Consider the following 20,940-nt stretch of genomic DNA (forward strand, 5'->3'; position numbering starts at 1 on the left):
AAGCTGAATAAATGTGGTGCAGGTCAGGAGGTTTGAGTGAAGTCTCCTGCTCTTTATTCCTTCCCTTCCAAATCTTACATGGCTGGGTCTACACGCAGAGTGAGTCCACCTATCCAGGCAGTCAAATAAACAGGAATGATGCACTGCCTCGGAGCAAGGCCCTGTGGAGGCCGGAAGTCAAACAGGACAATGTCACCTGTTAGTCCTGATCTTTAGGACAAGTAGTGGAGCACAGGCCCAGGAAGGTCTTAAACCTAACCAATCAGGCCAGCAGGCCACACTTCTGTGAGAACGCTCATCACATGGATATTGAGTTCTGCGATTTACTTGGGTTTCCTAAATTGTGTGGGTTTGATGTTGTGTTACATATCAGGTTGTTGTAATAAATGACCCCCATACTCTCAGAGGCTTACACAATAAGGATGTGTTTCTCTCTTACCCTACATCACCATCAAGGGCCAGGTGCAGTTCTGCTCATGTCACCTTGACTCTATGACCCAGGATGACATAGCAGCCTCTTCCTGAGACTTTAAAAGTTGCTATGGGAAAGGGGGAAAACACAGCAAATTACATATCATTTTTGCTCCATTTCATTGGCCATAGTAAGTTGTATGGCCACATGTGAGTTCAATAGCAAGAGGGTGTTACATGCATTCACAGAAAAGGTCACCACAAGCATGCCACTGCATATGGATAAACAGCATTACAATCTAATGGGTGCTGTTGCATTCTTGCCTTCTATGTTGATCCCAAGAACTTCAGAAAGTGAGACACAAAAGAGACCTGGAAATGAAGAAATGCAACCATGGAAGTGTTTTGGGCTAGGTTATGCTTCATTGTTGAATAAATCTTTGAAAAAGAGGCTTATTTTCTGCTGACAGGACATGTTCATCTCAGGCAGTCAGGACCTCGGCTTCTCAGAGACACAGGCCTCCGCCTGCACCATCTGCAACATGGTGAAGCCAAGGCAGGTAGAGAGAACATAATTGCACACTGCCTTAAAGACTTTCACCAAGAGGTAACACAGGACGTTTCTATTCATCTTCTAGTGACCAAAGGACATCACATAGCCATGCACAAATTTAAATGGAAAGTGCTACCACACAGCGTGCCTGAAAGGAGAAGGAAAGTATAAGTGAATTGAAGAAGTTATATACACATATTTTTTGAGACAGGGTCTGGCTCTGTCACCCAGGCTGGAGTGCAGTGGTGTGGAGTGCAGGTGGTGACCGCAGCCTGGACTACCAGGCTCAAGCAAACCTCCTGCTTCAGCACCCCAAATGACTAGGACTACGGGCGTGCGCCACCAAATATTTTATTTATTTATTTATTTATTGTAGAGACGGGGGGGTTTGCCATGTTGCCCAGACTGCTCTGGAACTCCTGAGCTCAAGTGATCTGCCAGCCTCAGCCTCACAAAGTGCTGGGATTACAGGCATGAGGCACCACACCCGGCCTTGAAGGAGTTAACATTAATTGAAGTGGCTAATAGCTCAGGCTGGGCCATTAAATCAAGAATCTAGACTACCAGGCACCTGAGACTGTCTGGCTAGACTGCATAGAAAAGGGGAAAATGGAAAAAGTACATCATTTGTATGTCTCTTCCACTTTAATGTTTTCTGTGAGAAAAAATCAGAGTCCATAATGTTAAAATATCACATGTGACACAAAGTCACATACAAAGCATTGTATTACTTGGACTAGATTCATACCAGTGCTGTCTATATAAACCTGCCAGGAAAACACAGTTGGGCATTGAAATGGTTTATTGATGACCCCTCAGCCTGTTGCAGAGTGGGACCCCGAGTATAACAATGAACGCCTTGTCTTGATCCACCTTAGAGGCCGCTGGAGCCACATTTAAGAGACATTCAGAAAGGCCTCGAGGGGCTCAAATGCCCACTTTACTGATTTGGGAGGGTGGAAGCAGCACAGAAAGGATGGGGAGGGCAATTCTGTAAAGGGCCAGGGCCAACTTCTCTATTAGGCATGGCGGGCACGGTGCCTAGGGTTCATAATTCTTTTAGTGGCTCCTGACAATATGTTCTTTTAAAATCAGAAAAAAGGCTGGGCGTGGTGGCTCACGCCTATAATCCCAGCACTTTGGGAGGCCGAGGTGGGTGGATCACCTGAGGTTGGGAGTTCGAGACCAGCCTGACCAACAGAGAGAAAACCCATCTTAACTAAAAATACAAAATTAGCTGGGCGTGGTGGCGCGTGCCTGTAATCCCAGCTACTTGGGAAGCTGAGGTAGGAGAATTGCTTGAACATGGGAGGTGGAGGTTGCAGTGAGATGAGATCGTGCCACTGCACGCCAGCCTGGGCAACAAGAGTGAAACTCTGCCTCAAAAAAAAAAAAAAAAAAGAAAAGAAAAGAAAAAAAAACAAGTTTCATATTGAAGAAAATTTTTTTTTTCTTAAAGACAGAATCTTGTTCTGTCACCCAAGCTGGAGTGCAATGGCCCGATCTCGGCTCACTGCAACCTCCGCCTCCTGGGTTCAAGCAATTCTGCCTTAGCCTCCCGAGTAGCTGGGACTACAGGTGCCTGCCACCACACCTGGCTAATTTTTGTTTTGTTTTGTTTTTAATTTTTATTATTAGTATTTTTCAAGACAGAGTCTTGCTCTGATGCCCAGGCTGGAGTGCAGTGGTGCAATCTTGGCTCACTGCAACCTCTGCCTCCCGGGTTCAAGTGATTCTCCTGCCTCAGCCTCCTGAGTAGCTGGGACTACAGGCATGCGCCACTACGGAGGGCTAATTTTTGTATTTTTAGTAGAGACCGGGTTTCACCATGTTGGCCAGGCTGGTGTCAACCTCCTGACCTCAGGTGATCCACCCGCCTCGGCCTCCTAAAGTGCTAGGATTACAGGCATGAGACTGCGCCCAGCCTTTTATATTTTTAGTTGAGACAGGGTTTTGCCATGTTGGCCAGGCTGGTCTGGAACTCCTGACCTCAGGTGATCCACCTGCCTCGGCCTCCCAAAGTGCTGGGTTTACAGGCATGAGCCACCGCACCCAGCCGAAAATTTTCAAATCTGTTAGTATAGACATCTATTTACCAGCCCAATACTAAACATACATATATGTCTTTTTTTCTCAATGGAGGAAAGGGTTCATGAAAATTATGTTGCCCTAGAATGGGCACCCGGAATTCTCCTCTAATCTTTCCTCTGGAGAGCAACAGAAAGTTGGTGGGACTCTGCTTGATCATCCAGTGCATTGGGGTTAACAAGCTGTAAAAGGAAAAACCTTAGACAAGTTAAATTTAACTGAGTTTACATGAGCAAAGAACAGTTCTCAATAGGACAGCCCTCAGAGCCAGACAGGTACTAAGCACTCTGGCCCACAATGTGGTCGGGCAGCATTTATGGACACAAAACGGAAGTGAGGAAGAGAGTCTGCTTAATTGGCTACAGCTGGCCTTTCGCTTTGAGTCCTTTACCACCTGTGATTGGCTGAAGTTCAGCTGCTGTGACTTGCTAAGACGCAGCAATTTGTTACAAGAGTATACCCTTAAATTAGGCTTTCAGGGCCGGGCGCGGTGGCTCACGCTTGTAATCCCAGCACTTTGGGAGGCCGAGGCGGGCGGATCACGAGGTCAGGAGATCGAGACCACGGTGAAACCCCGTCTCTACTAAAAATACAAAAAAAATTAGCCAGGCGTGGTGGCGGGCGCCTGTAGTCCCAGCTACTCGGAGAGGCTGAGGCAGGAGAATGGCGTGAACCCGGGAGGCCGAGCTTGCTTTTTTTTTTTTTTTTTAGGAGAGGGGAGGGGAGGGGGCGCTATTTTTCGCTGGCTACCGCAATCTCCTCATTCTGTTCTTGTTTTTGTTTCAGTTAGATTAAGTACTAAACTAGGATGCAGTTTGTTACATAAGGCCTTCTCATGTAACAAATTTAGTTGTTGACTTCTCAAATTTAGTTGTTTTACAAAGCCAAGAACAGAATGAAGAGATTGCGGTCTCCAGGGAAAAATAGGGCTTCCTCCCCTCCCCTCTCCTTAGAGGACACTTTGTGAAAGAGTGCTGCTAAGGTAGGTCAAGCTCTACACGATAATGGGGGGTGGGAGGATGAAGAGGTGGCGGTGCCTCCAAAGTGTGGAGTGTGATGAGGATGGATGGCAGACTCTAAGCCAGCTTATGTCTTCTTTCAGATTGTTTTCTTCCAGTATGCCGTCACAGGTATGCTTGGAGCTGTTCTGGATAGGGTTCTTTCATCTCCCTGCAGGGAGCAGGGGTGAAAGTCAGCAAGGTGTACCCTAGGCCTTAGGAAAAACTATTTTTTAATGAATTGCTCATCCTTGGAGTGCTTTTGCCCTTCGCCTCGTCATTATCTGTCGTCTGGACCAGTGAAGAGCATCTTTCCTGGGGACCCCGTGTTCACCCGGCCCCCTATAGTGTGAACCTGTACTATAGTACCATATGGTACCGAGCCGAGTTTGGGAATTGAGCACTTGAAATGTGATGAGTCTGGATCGAGATGTAGCTGTAAGTGTAATATGCACACCAGATTCCAAAGATTTTGTGTATTAAAAAATATATAGCCTGAGTGTGGTTGCTCACGCCTGTAATCCCAGCACTTTGGTCAAGGTGGTGGATCACCTGAGGTCGGGGGTTCGAGGCCAGCCTGGCCAAAATGGTGAAACTCCATCTCTACTAAAGATACAAAAAATTAGCCAGGGATGGATGGTGGTGGACACTTGTAATCCCGGCTACTCGGGAGGCTGCGACAGGACAATTGCTTGAATGCGGGAAGCAGAGATTGCAGTGAGCTTAGATGGCACCACTGCACTGCAGTCTGAGAGACAGAGCAACACTCCCGTTTCTATATATATATATAGATAGATAGATAGATGACATTCAGTCAAGTATATTAAAATTATTTTCATCCATTTCTTTTTACTTTTTCATGGGGCTACTAGGAACCTTTAAAATGACATATACAACTTGCATTTGGGGCTTACATTATATTTCTGTCGGGTAGCACTGCTCTAGACTTCATGTAGTACCCACAGTGAGCACTGGAGAATCATGAATATCACTGGGTCCAGAATTGGTTCCTTCCGATGGGTTTTTGGTCTCGCTGTCTTCAAGAATGAAGCCGGGGACCCTCGCCGTGAGTGTTAGGTTCTTAAAGATGGTGTGTCCCCGATTTGTTCCTTCAGATGTTCAGATGTGTCCAGAGTTTCTTCCTTCTGGTGGGTTCGTGGTCTTGTTGACTTCAGGGGTGAAGCTGCAGGCCTTCCCAGTGAGTGTTACAGCTCTTAAAGGTGGCGCCCAGTCCGGAGTTGTTCGTTCCTCCCAGTGGGTTCGTGGTCTCACTGACTTCTGGAGTGAAGCCACAGACCTTCGCAGTGTTAGTTACAGCTCTTAAAGGTAGCGCATCCAGAGTTCTTCGTTCCTCCCCGTGGGTTGGTGGTCTCACTGACTTAAGGAGTGAAGCTGCAGACCTTCGCATGGAGTGTTACAGCTCAAAAAAGTAGTGCTGACCCAAAGGGTGAGCAGCAGCAAGATTTATCACAAACAGCAAAAGAACAAAGCTCCCACAGCACTGAAGGGAACCCAAGCAGGTTGCCACTGCTGACTCGGGTGGCCAGCTTTTATTCACTTATTTGGCCCGACCCACATCCTGCTGATTGGTCCATTTTACAGAGTGCTGATTGGTCCATTTTACAGAGTGCTGACTGGTCCATTTCACAGAGTGCTGATTGGTCTGATTTTACAGAGTGCTGACTGGTGCATTTACAAGCCTTTAGCTAGATGCAGAGCGCTGATTGGCGCATTTACAATCCTTTAGCTAGACAGAATAGTTCTCCAAGTCCCCACCCAACCCAGAAGCCCAGCCAGCTTCACCTCTCCACATCGTTCCTCTGCTCAAAACTTTACAATGGCTTTGCATTTCGTTCAGAGGCAAATAAAAGATTTACTGTGTCTTACAAGGCCTTAGGTGGTCTTAGATGACCCCAACTGCCCTCTCTGACCCCCTCTCCTATCACACTTGCCTTTGCCTCTCCATTCAGGGCATACAGGCCTCCTGCTACTCAAAGAACATGCCAACCAGGTTTCTCTGCACCTTCTGCATGTGTTTCCCTTCTGCTTAGAATCCCTTTCCCCAAGTTATCTGCAGGTCACTCCCTCACTCTTTTCAGGCTTCTGCTCATTGGTTACCACCACCTGCTCCCTTACTCTGCTTTAGTTCTTCGTGGTGCTTACCACAAGCTGTTTTTTTTTGTTTTGTTTTATCCATCTCCCTCTGTCAGAACATTAGTGCCTTAGTCAATTTGTGGTGTTACAGGGGAATACCTGAGGCTGGGAATACCTCTTTTCTTTAGTTTATAAAGAAAAGAGGTTTGTTTGGTTTATGGACCTGCAGGCGGTGCAAGGAGCGTGGCACTAGCATCTGTTTCTGGTAAGGCAGGCTTCCAGTCATGGTAGAAGGGGAAGGGGAGTCAGCATCATATGTTGAGAGGAAAGAAGCAAGAGAAGGGAGGGGTGCCACATTCTTTTTAACTATCAGTTCTTTCAGGAGACTTCACTCATTACCTCTGAGATGTCACCGAGCCATCCATGAAGGATTACTCCATGACCCAAACACCTCCCACCAGGCCCTACCTCCAACACTGGGATCAAATTTCAACATGAGATTTGGAGGGGACAAATACCCAAACTCTATCAATCAGTAAGCTTCATAAAAGCAGAGGTTTTGTCTGCTACTTACTGCCAAATACTCAAGGCTTAGAATAGCGCCTGGAACTTAGTAGACACTCATGAATGCTTGTTGAAGAAATGAATATCAGAGTGTGGTAAATGTGTGTGGATCCAGTGGAGAGAAAGCCCAAGAGGCCGCTCTGGTCTGCAGCTAGCCCTCCGCCACCACACCAGATTTCCACATTGGAGTTTAAGGCAAAAGCTTCCCAGAAGTAGAGATTTTTTTGCCTGACCTTGTTTACTATAGAAACTCAAGGAGGTGGCTGTGGCAAGACAGGACCTGGGGACATTCGGCGCCTTCCAAATACCATCAACCCCAACACAGCTCACAAAAAGCCTGCCCCCACCTTTTCTCTTTGCAGCACAACTAAAACAAAATATAGTCTTTTGAAAGTCTTAGGTAAAATAAAAAGAAAGCTTAGAAATGCAAATAGCATAAAACTAATTACTGCACGGCCTGGCCCATGCTCCTAGAGTAACTAGAGTCAACTCACAGATGGATTACATTTCCAAGAGGGAGGCCTGGGTTCCTCTGGCTTCAGCTTTCATCTGCCTCCAGGTCACATCGGCTCTGGATATTATCTCATTTTCCACTGCCTAGTGTACTCCTGAACACTGCCCTCAATTCAAGGAGAAACTGAAATGCCAACTTTTCTTATTACAAACCCTTTCCAGAGACCTCTAGTTCACAGTTTAAAGTCAAACACACTCTACATGCAGTTAATCCTCATTTCATCCAGTCAGTCACCTTCTCTGCCCCAACTGGCCTCCAGATTCATCTCTGTGGGCTGCTCACCCTCCACTGGTCTCAGCGCAGCCCTCTGACAATATTTAGCAGCTTGGTCTCAATTAGTAGGGAGATTGAGCAACTGAAGGCTGAAGGCCCCACAGGATAGGAGAGCGTCTTAGGGCTGGACTCACCACCTAAGGCTGCTTTCAGACCCCTCCAGGGCCACTTTACCAGAGGCAGGTTAGTGATCTGCTCTGTATGAGCTCAGACGTGAGGACTGTCCCACCCAGAATCCTGAAGCCTCACCCCATCCCATCCCCATAATTTTTTTTTTTTTTTGAGATGGAGTCTCACTCTGTCGCCCAGGCTGGAGTGCAGTGGCACGATCTCAGCTCAGTGCAAGCTCCACCTCCCGGGTTCATGCCATTCTCCTGCCTCAGCCTCCCAAGCAGCTGGGACCACAGGTGCCCACCACCATGCCTGGCTAATTTTTTTTTTTTTTTGTATTTTTAGTAGAGACGGAGTTTCACTGTGTTAGCCAGGATGGTTTCAATCTCCTGATCTCGTGATCCGCCCACCTTGGCCTCCCAAAGTGCTGGGATTACAGGCGGGAGCCATCACGCCCAGCCAACTTGCTCTCCTAATAGAACAAAAACTGTGCCCCATTCACCAGGGCTTACTTGTCAGAGATTTTGTGGCTTAGGCTCTGCTGAAGAAAGGGAAGAAATTATTTAAAGCACTTTGTTCTGTTTTCTCACATTGCCTGCGTCCCCACCCACCACCTCTGTGGCTCCCAGTCTGCTGAGGCCAGTGCCCCTTCCCCTTCACTTTTCTTGCCTGTTTGATCAAGCAAGGGTTTTGGTCATTAATACCTGGCTCTACCATTTACTGGTTGTCCTCAGGGAAGTTATTTAATCCAACTGAGCTTTACTTTCATTTGCAGAATGAGGATGATAATAGAAGGTACCTATCTAAGAGGGACCTTAGGAGGTGACGTAAGACATTCATCGCACCCAGCACTGTGCCGAGGTGCTCAGTAAGTGAAAATCGCTTCTCGCCAGCTGTCATGGGCGTTATTTTTTCTGCCTGCCTGGCATGTCTGTGAGGCACCATCCCTGCCCATTCTGCAGAAATGCTGGGGGCCTGGTGGTTTGATTCTCCATCATCCTCACCAGTAGCTTGGGCAGATAACTCTGCACAGTGACTTCAGGTACCAGGTCACACTCACTGGCTCTTCTCTTCCCTTCTTCTTCTTTTTTTTTTTTTTTTTTTAGACATAGTCTCCCGCTGTAGCCCAGGCTGAAGTGCAGTGGCACAATCTTGGCTCACTGCAAACTCCATCACCCGGGTTCAAGTGATTCTTCTGCCTCAGCCTCCCGAGTAGCTTGGATTACAGGCATGTACCACCATGCCCAGCTAATGTTTGTGTTTTTAGCAGAGATGGGGTTTCACCATGTTGGCCAGGCTGGTCTTGAACTCCTGACCTCAAGTGATCTGCCACCTTGGCCTCCCAAAGTGCTGGGATTACAGGCATGAGCCACCATGCCTGGTCTCTTTGTGACTTTCTTACAGTAAGAACTATGTTACCCTGGAGCTGCAAGGTCTGCCTTTGCCCCTACATAAGGAAGACCCATCTAAGAAGGGAAGCAACGCAGAGCAGAGTTTAGCTGAGAGATGGGCAGAGAGAAAGTCCTGAGGATGTCACTTGAGCTCCTGGATATGGCTGAGCCTAAACTAGATGCCCCCTAAAACTTCCAAATTATGTGGATCAGTAAATTCTCATTTTTGTTTTGTTGGTTGGCTGATTTTTTTGTTGTTGTTGCCTGCAACTGCAAAAATCCAAACTAATATACTGTTTTTCCCTGCCCTGGTTCATAACTTTGACAGCTTGTGTAAGATTTTCATGAGTCTCTGGCTCCCCTGGGTGGCAAAGAGAATAAATTCACATTTCTAGGAGTCCCACTCTCTGCATTAGCATGCTCCTTTCTACAGTTTATTTATGTTTCAACTCCTCTAGTCTGAAACGTACTTGTGTGTAATCTTAGCTCACAAATGTTTTGGCAGAAATTTCTTTTTCATGGTTATACTGCTTTTCTAGCTGTGGTGGTTCCGGGTCTGCAGTCAGTCAAATCTCATCCCTGGTCCTGCTTGGGGTGGCCATTGAATTGGGTTTGAGTCAGTGGTACAGTGAGTGGCCCGAGTTGGGGGGCAGTGGGTCACCCTCTTCTAGGAGCAGTCAGGGACACAAAACACCATCTTGGTATTATTAGAAGGTTGCGCCAACCAGCTACAGGAACAAGCCCAAGTGCCAACATGATTTTAAAAGTCCAAGCCAGAGGAATTAGGCTCATCCAGATTATTCTGTCTGAGGAAGAACTGACTAGTTAGAAAAAAATTACAAGTCAATAGGTGTTTTCATGATGTAATTTGTAAGAACCTATTTAAGAACATGAAGGTGTGGCCATATTGGTTTTATTTTGTCATGATGAATATCCTGGGGAGCCATTGCTACTGCAAAAAGGTCCCTGGAACACTTACCAATCTTTTAGTACTCAGAGACTACCTGGAAACACATCTTTAGTATGTGCCTTTCTGAGCTGGGCTCACCTATTACATCATTGTTGCTCATTCCTTATTTTGACCCTTGCACTTCAGAATCGCTAACCTAATCCGCATATGTATTTGTTCATCTCCTGTATTTGCATACTCTGGCAGAGAAATGGAGTCCTCTTCCTCCATCCTACTCATTTCAGCTCAAGTGTCACCCACCTTATTCCCTCTTCCCACACCCTTGGCCCAGGTGAGCTATGTGTCCCACTTCTGTGTCCAAAAATTTTCTGTTCACAGAGCTGTCATTATAACGATTCCATTGGATAATTATGTTTATGGGTGTGTCTTCAACCAGACTGAGAAGCTTGAGGCACAGTTTTTAACTCTTTTTTTCTTAGGGCCATATGTCTCCTGGCTCATGGTATGGCCCATAGCAGGCACGCAAAGTTTGTTGAATTAATATGTTCATTAAAAGTACGGGGTCGATAAAATAGCATCTGTTGAGGAACTACTGTCTAGATACCTTAGAGAACTGTAGTGAGAATTTAACAAGAGAGCATAAATGACAGGGAGATGTACCTAGCACAAAGTCGACATGGTTGTTGAATGAATGATGGAAGATCCACATTTTGAAGATGAAAATGATGAAGTTCAGACAGCTTAAACTTTTTCCCAGAGTTACACAGGTAAAGTGAGAGAGGTGAGATTTGAACACAGCCCTCTCTGGCCCCTATGCCCTTGGCTTCCCCTACAGCTCCTTGTCATCTGCTGCATTATACATCTTTAGGTCTCTTGCCCCAGCAGGCAGGCAAACATTTTTCATTGTTGACAATGATCCTTGAATCAACTGTAACACTTTCACATGATGGCTTTCCATGGAAGGAATTCCACAAATAATTGTTGCATGAATGGATGAATGAATAGACTTGGGAAATTTCCAGTGCTGAACAAAGGTGCATGGACTAGTCCATTTAGTGCATGATACTATATATCCCTTTAGAACATGTACCAACATCACTATAGCAATCCACTGAGCAGAAATATAATGTGTTATCAAATAACACTGGAGACAGGGCCAAAAGAACAATGTCATAGAAATAAAGGTAAAGAAAAGAAAGTTAACCTTTCTAGGACAGTGATAGATTTTAAATCTGTGGTATTCAGAATATTCTTATGAATTTTTCACAATGGAATGGAGGTATTTTGACCTCCCCTCTAAAATCTGATTCTCTGATTTAGAATTATCTGCAAATATATTCACACAGATATATGTAGTTTTTTTGAAATTTGTGGACTATCAATTATATATGCAGTCATGCAATATGAACAGCACAATATGAAAGATGAGGATAAGGAAAGTTTTGCTGTTCTCTCTCATAATCCTGGGAGAGGGTTATGAAGGGAATGAAGTGACTTGGAAGTGTCTTAGGTAACCAAGCATTAGTAATCAAAGCAATAACAACCATAGCTGTCAGCTATTGTGTGCCCTTTTAATGGAAGACATCTGGCTTAGGTGATATTACTTTATTAATTGGTCCCCACAATACCACAATGAGGTAGAATTTCTTTTTTATTTTCTTTTTTCGAGATGGAGTCTTGCTCTTTGTTGCCCGGGCTGGAGTAAAGTGGCGCGATCTCGGCTCACTGCAACCTCCACCTCCTGGGTTCAAGCGATTCTCCTGCCTCAGCCTCCCCAGTAGCTGGGATTACAGGCGCCCGCCACCACCCCCAGCTAATTTTTGTATTTTTAGTAGAGACAGGGTTTCGCCATGTTGGCCAGGCTGGTCTTGAACTCCTGACCTCAGGTGATCCACCTGCCTCGGCCTCCCAAAGTGCTGGGATTACAGGCGTGAGCCACCGCACCTGGCCAAGGTAGAATTTCTTACCCACATCTTACTGGTAAGATTTTAGAGGAGTTAGGCAGTTTGCCCAAGAGAGGATGCCAGGATTTATACCCAGCTCTGCCTGACTCCACACACAGTCTAGAGGGTTGTCTTATGACTATTACTATAATACCAAATGCACAGTACAGCTGCCCAGGCCCTTAACCTTGCTGCAGTTCTGAGAGTTGGTTCCCTTTCAGTTTCCTGAAGGCAGGAACGTGGGCTGTTCGTCATGGTATCTCCAGCACAAAGCAAATGGCTGCCACATTGTAGGAGTTCATCCAGATCACTCTGTATGAGGAAAGTGCGAAGGTGACTTGCTAGAATAAAACATTTCAAGTCAAAGGCTAATAGGTATTTTCATTATGTAATCTATCAGGACATTTAAAACCATAAAGGTTTGGCCATGTTGGTTTTATTTTATCCTAATTAATATCATGGAGACCTACTGCTATTCCAAAAAGCCAGTAAGGTCCTTGGATTCCTCCTTTTGTTACTGGTGGAGAGTGTCTAGGTTTTTAACATCTTGAACAAAGAATTGGACAAAATGCACAAACAAAACAAGGAAAGAATGAAGCACCAAAACAGAGATCTATTGAAAATAAAAGTACACTCCACATGGTGGGAATGGGTCTTAGCATAGGGGCTCAAAGCCCCAGTTCCAGAATTTTCTGGAGCTTAAATACACTCTAGAGATTTCCCATTGGCCACCTGGTTTACACCCCATGCAAATGAAGTAGTGGTCCGCAATCAAGAGGCTGAAGCAAAGTTACAAAGTTGCATTCCTATGCAAACATCTGATTGGTTGTGGAAAGCAACCAATCAGGGGTACTTTCAATTTTTTGTCTGCCATTCAGGAAAAGGAGGGAGGGGCTTGCAAAGTTGGGGTTTTCCTTTTGATTTAGTTCTAGGAAATCAGCCTAAATCGGCCTTAGGTTCCCTGCCTCCAGACTCTATTCTTCTGCCTCACTTTAGGAACAGCCCAAGGTTCCTCAATGTTATAGTCCCCACTCACCATCCCTGCCAAGTACCCTCACGTCTCCTCACACACAACAACAGACAATGGTACTCTGCCCCCAGGGAAGAGTTCTGGGTCTATTCAAAGACAAATGTGATCCTCAAGGACATGCCATAGGTCACAGTAGTAAGGGTCGAGCTTCCAGTACTCCAGAGAAGAAGAAAAACCTTTTTTATTCATCTCTGCCACCAAAGGCGATAGTCTAGAGTGGATTTCCTCCTCCTAATGAGTTGTCCCCCCATTGGAAAGCCCAGAAAGGCCAGTGCAGGTCCCTGGTGGGGAAAAGGAGGACTGGTTTGTTGTTTTTTCTAGCAAACAGGGAAGGACACTTCTTTCACTTTCTTGCAGCTGATGATGTAAGAAGGCCTGGCTCCCTCTGTTGGTTAGGCCTCTTAGCCATGGCAGGCCACAAAGAAATCAGATAGGAAGAGAACATGCATGTATGGCTTAAGAACCTTGGCAGAGGGCTGGGTGTGGTGGCTCACGCCTGTAAATCCAGCACTTTGGGAGGCCAAGATGGGCGGATCACAAGGTCAGGAGATCGAGACCATCCTGACTGACATAGTGAAACCCCATCTCTACTAAAAATACAAAAAATTAGCCAGGCTTGGTAGCGCATGCCTGTAGTCCCAGTTACTCGGGAGGCTGAGGCAGGAGAATCGCTTGAACCCGGGAGGTGGAGGTTGCAGTGAGCCGAGATCGTGCCACTGGGCCACAGAACAAGACTCCGTCTCAGAAAAAAAAAAAAAAAAAAAAAAGAACCTTGGCAGAGGTAGGTCAGGGATTTTCATTCTGGGGCATTTAGGAGACACAACCAACAATGAATGATTAATAAATGATGAAGAGAGAAAGGGAGGAAGGCAGGAAGAAACGAAGGAAAAGGAAAGGAGCAATTTTTGATTCATTCAACAAAGGCCTATAAATGAAAAGAGAAAGGACAGTCTTCAGGAGCTCACAGCCCCTGGGGGAATCAATATATAAGCCCTAAAGTTTGAACAACTCAGACAGAAATCAGAGGCAGCTGAGCAGAGCAGGGAGCATGGAGCAGTACTCCCCTTTCTTCTCAAGAGGAATGGAGTTGGGGGGTGGAGGGGGCAGTGGGGAGCTGTTGGGAGGGAACCACAAAGATTCTTATGCACCCAGCCAGTCTGACCATGGTAATGTAAGGGAGAGTCCTACAGAGCCATATGCTCCTTGGATATCTTCCTTTTTTGTTTTTTGAGACAGAGTCTTGCTCTGTTGCCAAGCTGGAGTGCAGTGGCACAATCTCGGCTAATTGCAACCTCTCCCTCTTGGGTTCAAGCAATTCTCTTGCCTCAGCCTCCTGAGCAGCTGGGATTACAGGTGTGCGCCACCAAGCCCGGCTAATTTTTGTATTTTTAGTGGAGATGGGGTTTCACCGTGTTGGCCAGAATGGTCTTGATCTCTTGACCTCGTGATCTGCTTGCCTCGGCCTCCCAAAGTGCTGGGATTACAGGCATGAGCCACCGTGCCTAGCCTGCCCCTTGGATATCTTCCTATGCAGCCTTTAATATAACCAACTAGGGAATCTGGTTTTATTTAAGTGGAACTTATTTAATATCTCCATTCTGGGAGTGGAAACTTAAATCTATGTGACTTGTTTTTTTCATATGACTGGGAATGATTGGGAGCACCTGTTTGATGAGGTAGCCGTGCTGGCAGTAGGAGGAGCCACAACAGAGTTGGGTGGGGTGCTGGCATTTAACAGCAGCTAACAGCATGAGGGCTGGCTACACACCTGGCTCAGTGCAGGGCACTGGGCACAGAGAGATGCGTAAGCATGGATGGCACAGCAGAACCCAGCAAAAGGAGCTTTGGGAGTTGGGAGGCACCAGCCAGCAGGGTGTCTGCCTGGGCGTGGGAGAGACAGAGGCTGGAGACATGGCAGGGACAAGGAGCTCAAGACACTCTCCTGCCTTTTTGTCTTGGGCTGACCCTATTCCCCCTTTTCAGAGACAAAGGGGAAGACATTTATATTGTCAAAATATAAAAAGAGTTGTTCAATGGTGAAAGGCTAAGAGAGCCTTAGTAAGCAGGAAATAAGGTGGACTAACATATTTATGGAGAGTGTGCTTCTTTAATGAAAGTAACAAATTACACACTTCCTCCGGAAAAACAGAATTGTAACTGTTTTGTCAGGCACATGTGAAAAGAAGGAAAGGAAGGAAGAGTTAGTATCCTGTGTCTTTTCTATTCCAAATTATGATGAGGTCAATTCAAAGTCCTTGTACATAAAGGTGAGTCATTTCAGTACAGATCTTTGGGTCTAACTTACATTTCAGAATTTTAAAAGCTGGTTTCAGTGTTGTTCATCAACAATATTAGCTTTCTAAGAGTAACTGAATTTTTTTCTAGGAAGTCTCATCTTCTCCAATGTTTTACTCCTTCCTCTCAATATATTTTAACCTCATGTTTGCTGGTGTGGAAAGCAGCTGAAAGGCATGTAGAATAATTTGAGTGCCTCATCGTTCAGAATAGGCAAGAAATTCCCTTTTTGCTGTTTTCCCATTGATGTCAAGGAATTAAATAAAGCAACTGTAATGTGTATGGCTTTGAGTTGTGTCTCTCCACATTATTCTAGTCATCCACCACTAGACAAGTGGTTATATACATTCTTGCCAAGATGTACCTTTGCAATCAGATAGTCAGTTTTTCGAAGTGTCCGGAAGGAGGAATTTCATTTCACTTGGCACAAATGAGGTAAGAATAGTCTGACGCGCTCAATAAAAACAGGTACCCACAATGTTTTTCATTCTGCCACTCCCACCCTCCCTAGTGGATTATTAATTAGTTTAGGGGAACTGAATGCACCCTTGGTTCCAACAGTTTAACGACCTACCCAATGAGGGCATCTGTAATAATATGTCTCGAGAGCTCAGACACATCCTGGTTTCAGAATCTCTTTGACCCACAGAAAATACACCAACAATTTGTAGCTATTTTCCCACCAAAATGAAGGTGCTTTTTTCTCAACACAGCAAACCTAAAGAGTCTGTACTGAAATGACTCATCTTTATGTACAAGGACTTTGAATTGACCTCATCGTAATTTGGAATAGAAAAGACACAGGATACTAACTCTTCCTTCCTTTCCTTCTTTTCATATGTGCCTGAAGAAACAAAGGAAAGAAGAGGAATCTATTTCTGGTATGTAAATTTAGTTTTCAGGGTGGAAAATCAGATTATGTAGGGCAACAATGATCCTGGTTATCCAAATATTAACTTTCTTCCTCCTTTCTACTACGATAGAATGGCTAAGGTAACTATGAATATAAGAATTAATAATTTTCAGTTACTATGTGGGTATTCTAATTATTATTTCATAAGTAAAGAAGCCAAGGTGGCTGGGCGCTGTGGCTCACACCTGTAATCCCACCACTTTGGGAGGCCGTGGCAGGCGGATCACAAGATCAGGAGTTCGAGACCAGCCTGGCCAAGATGGTGAAACCCCCGTTTCTACTAAAAATACAAAAATTAGCCTGGCGCGGTGGCAGGCGCCTGTAATCCCAGTTATTCAGGAGGCTGAGGCAGGAGAATCGCTTGAACCCAGGAGGCGGAGGTTGCAGTGAACTGAGATTGCACCACTGCACTCCAGCCTGGGTGACAAAACAAGCCTCTGTCTCGGAAAAAAAAAAAAAAAAAAAAGAACCCAAGCAAAGGAAAACAGTGAATTATATGTACCTTTCTTAAGGAAATAATAGATAATCACAAAAATACTTTCAACCACAGTTCAATATTACCTTTTTGGAACAGGCAGTGCACATTTGTACAACAGCAGGCATGTCTTGTAGCCAAATGAGAGATGTGTCCCTCCTCTTGTAACCTAATACAGGTTGGAGTTCTCTGACTCATTCAGATCTGGGTTACCGTTCTCCCATCTCTTGGCCTCTGTGGCTCAGAAATCAAACAGTGCTCTATTTTCTTTCAAACACATTCTGAGACTCTGCCCTTTTTGTATTAGGTTTAAATCAAAGCTACTGCTCTTAACCAGGGAGAACTTTGTCCATTGGTGACATTCGGCAGGGTCTGGACACATTTTCAGTTGTTGCAATTGGGCCAGGGGTGAGGTGGTGGTGGTGTGGGGGGCGTGGGAGGAAGAGCAGGACACTGCTGCTGGCATCTAGTGGGATGTGGCCAGGGATGCAGTTAATTATTCAGGGCGCAGGACAGCCCACACGACGACTATCCAGCCCAAAATGTCAACAGTGCCAAGGCTGAGAAACGCTGCATTAGAGAAAAGCATTTCCCAATAAGATTGTTTTTTCATTCAACTATTCAACAAATATTGATTGAGCATCTACAATGCACTATAAAGAAGAAAAACAGTCACTGCCCTCTGGGTCAGACAATCAAAGAAGGGAAGTAACACACACATATACACACCCCAAGATCACTGCAGCTATATGTTGTAGTATAGAGTGTGGTACATGTTGTGAAGGAAATCAGTGGATAATAATAGAGAGTGAACCAGGAGGTGCTTTAGGTAATATGGTCATGAAAGACCTTCCTGAGGAGGTTACTTGCTTTGGGTAGCAAGTAACAGAAACCCCAATTCAAGTTGGCTTAAGTGGTGAGGAAATGTATGGCTGGCATAACTTAAATCTAGAGGTAGGGTGGGTCTCAAGACTGACTTCAGCCCTAGGCTCCAACTTAATTTTCTTAGTTCTATCCACTTCCATGTGTCATTTCCTTTTCAGGATGATAGTAAGGTTGTCGTAATGGTTCTGGGCCTCACCACCTCACACAACAGCACCTGGAGGAAGAAGAAGATGGAAGGAGTGGAAGGAAAGGGGTGGAAAGGGGCAGAGAAATACCCTCATACCCAGGCATTCTAAACCATAGCCCTGAGAGTCACCCTGATTGGGCTGCCTAGGTCATCTGCCCATCCCTGAACCAATGACTGTGACCAAGGGGAATAAGATGTGCTGATTGGCCTAAGCCAAACAGTGACCACCCTCCGCGCTTGGGCTGGCACCAGCTTCTCCTTAACTGGACAAAAACTGGGTGTACTTTGGGGAAGGGTAATGTGCTTACCAGGTGGGCATTCAGAAACCTTCTCTACAAATGGTGAAGATTTCAATAGAGCCTTGAAGGATGAGGAACTGGCCTAGCCAGGAGCCTGAGGAATTTTCTAGGAGGAGGAATAAAGGAACACCTTGATGTGGAGTAGGGGGCCAGTGTGCCTGAGCACGGTATTCCAATGGGAAAGTGGCTCACAGTGAGTTTAGGGGGCAGACATGAACATTTTCCTACACATTGAGTTTTTGTCTACCACATTTATTACAAAATATGATCCTTTTTAGGCTAAAAGAAACAAGATTTTACATATCTTTTCCATGTCCTACCAGACAAAACATACTTATTTCTAGGTGTACCTTTTTATAAGTCACTGCTCCCTGCGTGATTTCCCCATGCATTCCTATTTTTAGATGATCATTCTAATATAACTTAAAATAAGGACAAAATAGGTTTTAGCAGAACCAATTAAGGTTTAAAGGATACATTTTCAGGTTAATATATAAGAAGAAAACAAAAATCTTTTGGTAAGCAAATATTGAAAAAGGTTCAAATGGCCAAGATTTCAGATAATTTGAGTATTCATGATGCCCCAGCATTGCAGAGAAGCGACAAAACACATCTTGATTTAGAACAAGTTTTATACTACTTCTGTAACCCTCCAGCACCTGGCATTATGCTGGTTATAGAGAAGACTGCCGTACTGGTTGATACCAGAAATTCAAGGTCATATGCACTTTCATGTATATTACTCTATCTGCATATCCCCTCCTTTGCCCATCTCTTCCTCCTTTCAAGGAAGCTTGGCATAGTTTTTTATATCTACTGCGTATTATCTCTTTGAATGGCATTTTTGTTTGGGCTTTTCTTAATTTTGTATTTTTGTTTTATTGTTCTTTGGAAGCGGTCTGTTTCTGCTTCCAATTTTGAGGTTCTTGTTATTCTCTAAAACAAATACGGCATGAAACCTAATAATTGGATTCATAATTATATAACAAGGATTTGTAGGGATTGTCATTATTTGGTCCAAGTCTCATTTTAAAATTTCTGACATTACGACAGAAAGTGTGATAAATTCTATGTATGATAAAAATATATAAAGTAAACATATAAAATAATAAAATATAATAAAGTGATAAAAGTGAATTTTTTTTAATAGTCTTGCTATATTGCCTGGGCAGGACTTTAACTCCTGGGCTGAAGCAACCCACATGCCTCAGCCTCCCGTGTAGCTGGTACTAGAGGCATGAGCCACTGCACCTAGCTAGGAATTATTATTGTTTTTTTTTATTTTTAGAGACAGGCTCTTGTTCTGTTGCCCAGGCTGCAGTGCAGTGGAGTGATCGTAGTTCACTGCTGCCTCAAACTCCTGGGCTCAAGTGATCCTCCTGCCTCGGCCTCCCAAAGTGCTGGGATTACAGATGTGAGCCAACATGCCTGGCCCAGCTAAGAATTTCAATTAGATAATAAATATGGTAGATTTTACAACCTCTTATCACTTACTTGTTGTGCTGAATAATTAAGGTGAATCGATTAAATAAAAGGGGGCTACAACATGACTACACAACACATCCACAGCAGTACGAGATTAAAGTTTGTACTGACTTTCACTGAATGGTATTACTTCTATTACAATTTATTAAATACCACCATACCATATGTTTTATTTATATCTAATCCTTCCAAAATCCTAGCAAAAATAGGTATTACTTCCATTTTACAGTCGAGGAAACAGAGGGCAAAGAGGAATTTGACAAAGATGACAGACAGTACATAGGTAATATTACTAACGATATATGTTTAGTGCTTTATATACAGTTTCCATCATTACATAAACACTATGAGGTGGAATACAGAAAGGCTTAGTAATTATCACAAGATCACACAGCTCACAAATAAGAATAGCTAGGATTCAAGCCCATGATGTCTGACTCCAGGAGGCCTGGTGCCATTACAAGCTGTACTTTATATAAAACATCTTAGTAGAGTGCCAAGGATTTGAACCTGACCCAAATCTGGCTCCAAAGACTGAGAACTGTTCATGTCTCCTCTTCGTATAGCAGTTAAAATGTGGGAAGCAGACCAAATAATCTCAAAGGTTCTTTCTGTTCAAAATTGCTATGTCTCCATGGATTTTATTATAAGGTTTTGATATGTAAGAAAAAGTTGGTGGGCGGGGGGTGGGGACAGAAACCAAGTTTTTGGGATGCATAACAAAAATAACTTATAGTTACAGCTAACTATAAGTCCAAATTTCAGAACACAACAACCCCGTGATAACTATTATTGCTCTCATTTTAAAGGTGAGTTAACTGAAGCATGTTAAGTAAGCCACCTAAGTGGCAGGAAAACTAGCAAAAGCACATACAATTTACATGTAACGTAAACCTGGGCCTTTCGCCTTGCCTCTGACTTAACCAGCTTGTTTTGATAGACAAGGAGGAATTCCCATACTCTTTATGAGTTAGATTTTTCTACCTTTAGGTTACAAATCCTTATTCAATTACACGCTTATCCAATAACATATCTGAACTGTGCTTATACTTCCACGTGCCTGACATAAGGTAAACTCAGGGACCAGAAGTAAACTTAAAAAGATGCAAAAGGGTATAAAAGACCTGATAGTTATCAACAACACAGTTCCACCTTTTCTTACACCGTCTCTTTACTGAACAAAAGTTAACGGGGGACATCGCTTTTGAGGGAAAGAAACAAAAGCTGCTTCAGATCAAACAAGAAGCAAAACTTACACACAGTACCAATTTATGGCTAGGAGTGGCAGAGTAGAACAGCGTCGGCTTAAATCAGACCTATTAAAAATAAGCAGAAAGTGATACCGTGGACAGCCTGCCAAATGACGTCACAACTAAAAATCGATTCCTTAAAAAAAAAAAAAAACCTGACGTTTTACTCCACAAAAGATCATCCTGCTGCCTGATGAATACAAGAACACTTAACCCCTTTGCTTTTATTATAAGCGGTTTAAACTGGTGTTCCTTCTCCTAAGTCGTAACG

The 20,940-nt window shown here is 44.4% G+C and overlaps 1 long non-coding RNA gene across 1 annotated transcript; it reads right to left on the minus strand.

The window, feature by feature from the left end:
- Window positions 1–3,087: 3,087 nt before the first annotated feature.
- LOC131383189 (uncharacterized) lies at window positions 3,088–20,719 on the minus strand. The gene is made up of 3 exons (XR_009213012.1): window positions 20,676–20,719; window positions 12,038–12,162; window positions 3,088–3,234 (listed from the first exon to the last, which is right to left on the minus strand). It is a non-coding gene; the product is annotated as an uncharacterized LOC131383189 (long non-coding RNA).
- Between the last annotated feature and the right edge of the window lie 221 nt (window positions 20,720–20,940).

This window comes from Hylobates moloch, unplaced genomic scaffold (genome assembly GCF_009828535.3).
Source record: "Hylobates moloch isolate HMO894 unplaced genomic scaffold, HMol_V3 SCAFFOLD_4, whole genome shotgun sequence".
Taxonomy (NCBI): domain Eukaryota; kingdom Metazoa; phylum Chordata; class Mammalia; order Primates; family Hylobatidae; genus Hylobates; species Hylobates moloch.